The sequence below is a fragment of the Leptonychotes weddellii genome, chromosome 6 (genome assembly GCF_054177405.1).
Source record: "Leptonychotes weddellii isolate Sample4059 chromosome 6, ASM5417740v2, whole genome shotgun sequence".
Classification (NCBI taxonomy): Eukaryota; Metazoa; Chordata; class Mammalia; order Carnivora; family Phocidae; genus Leptonychotes; species Leptonychotes weddellii.
Window position 1 is genome coordinate 67,614,004 of NC_138374.1, and position 2,177 is coordinate 67,616,180.

Here is a 2,177-nt window from a genome sequence, read left to right on the forward strand (position 1 = left end):
TGTGTTTCATTTTGGCTTTGTCTTTTTGGTGGTGGCTTCTGACTGCTCTGAATTTTCCTAGGGTGTATCTTGCTTGGGTCGTGGTTGATATTTTGGACTCTGTACATTCATTCCCTCAACCATCCCTCAACAGAATGAATAGGAGGAGGAACTCCCAACAAAAAAAAGAACCCAGAGACAATGGCCTCTGCCACAGACCTAATCAAACAAGATGTCAGAGACGGACTTCAGGGTAGCAATTATGAAGTCAATAGCTAGGCTTGAGAAAACCATTAGCAGAAATGAGATCCTATCAGGCCAAACTTAAAAATGCTATGAATGAGATGCAGTCTAAACTGGATACTCTAACAGCCAGGGTAAATAAGGCAGAAGAAAGAATTAGTGATCTAGAAGATAAGCTGATAGGAAGGAAGGAAGCCGAGGAGATAAGGATACAGCTAAAAAGCCCATGAGATCAGACTTAGATCAATGATGCCATGAAACGTTCCAATGTTAGAATTATTGGGATCCCTGAGGGGGTGGAGTGAGAGGACTAGAAGGTATATTTGAGCAAATCATAGCTGAGATTCCCTAATCTGGGGAAGGAAACAAGCATTCGTGTCCAAGAGGCAGAGAGGACCCCTCCCAAAATCAATAAAAATAGACCAACACTCCAGCATATAATAGTAAAACTCGCAAATCTTAGAGCCAAGGAAGCTATCCTGAGAGCAGCTAGGGGGAAGAGATTTCTTATATACGGAGGGAGGAACATCAGAATAAGGTCAGACCTATCCACAGAGACCTGGCAAGCCAGAAAGGGCTGGCAAGATATATACAGGGTACTAAATGAGAAGAACATGCAGCCAAGAATACTTTATCCAGCAAGGCTGTCATTCAGAATGAACAGAGAGACAGCTTGCAGGACAGGCAGAAATTGAAAGAATATGTGACCACCAAACCAGCCCTGCAAGAAATTTTAAGGGGGATTCTATAAAAGAAAGACCCCAAGAGTATTGAAGACCAGAAATTTACAGAGACAATCTATAGAAACAGGGACTTTACAGGCAAGATGGTGGCACTAAATTCATCTTTCAATAGTTACCCTCAATGTGAATGGCCTAAATGCTCCCATGAAATGGCACAGGGTTACAGATTGGATAAAAAAGACCCATCCATATGCTGTCTACAAGAGACTCATTTTGAACCTGAAGACACCTCCAGATTGAAAGTGAGGGGATGAAGAACCATTTATCATGCCAATGGACTTCAAAAGAAACTGGGGTAGCAATTCTCATATCAGACAAATTAGATTTTAAACCAGACTATAGTAAGAGATGTAGAAGGACACTATATCATACTTAAAGGGTCTATCCAACAAGAAAATCTAACAATTGTAAATATATATGCCCCCAACATGGGAGCAGTCAACTACATAGGCCAACTACTAACCAAAATTAAGAATCATATTGATAATACATTAATAGTAGGAGAACTCAACACTCCATAGTCTCAGCAATGGACAGATCATCTAAGCAGAAGATCAACAAGAAACAAGAGCTTTGAATGACACATTGGACCAGGTGGACTTCGTACATATATACAGAACATTCCACCCTAAAACAATAGAATACTTGTTCTTCTCAAGTGCACACAGAACTTTCTCCAGAATAGACCACATATTGGGTCACAAATCAGGTCTCAACCGATATCAACAGACTGAGATTATTCCCTGCATGTTTTCAGAACACAACACTTTGAAACCGGAACTCAATCACAAGAAAAAATTTGGAAGGAATTCAAACACTTGGAAGTTAAAGAGCATCCTGCTAAAGAACGATTGGGTTAACCAGGAAATTAAAGAAGAACTTAAACAATTCATGGAAACCAATGAGAATGAAAACACATCGGTCCAAAACCTATGGGATACTGCAAAGGCAGTCCTAAGGGGGAAATACATAGCCAAATAAGCCTCTCTCAAAAAACTAGAAAAATCCCAAATGCACAAGCTAACCTTACACCTAAAGGAGGTGGAGAAAGAATAGCAAATAAAACCTAAGCCAAGCAGGGGAAGAGAAACAATAATTAGAGCAGAGATCAATGAAATAGAAACCAGATCAACAAAACTAGAAGCCGGTTCTTTAAAAAAATTAATATGATCGATAAACCTCTGGCCAAACTTATCCAAAAGAAAAGAGAAA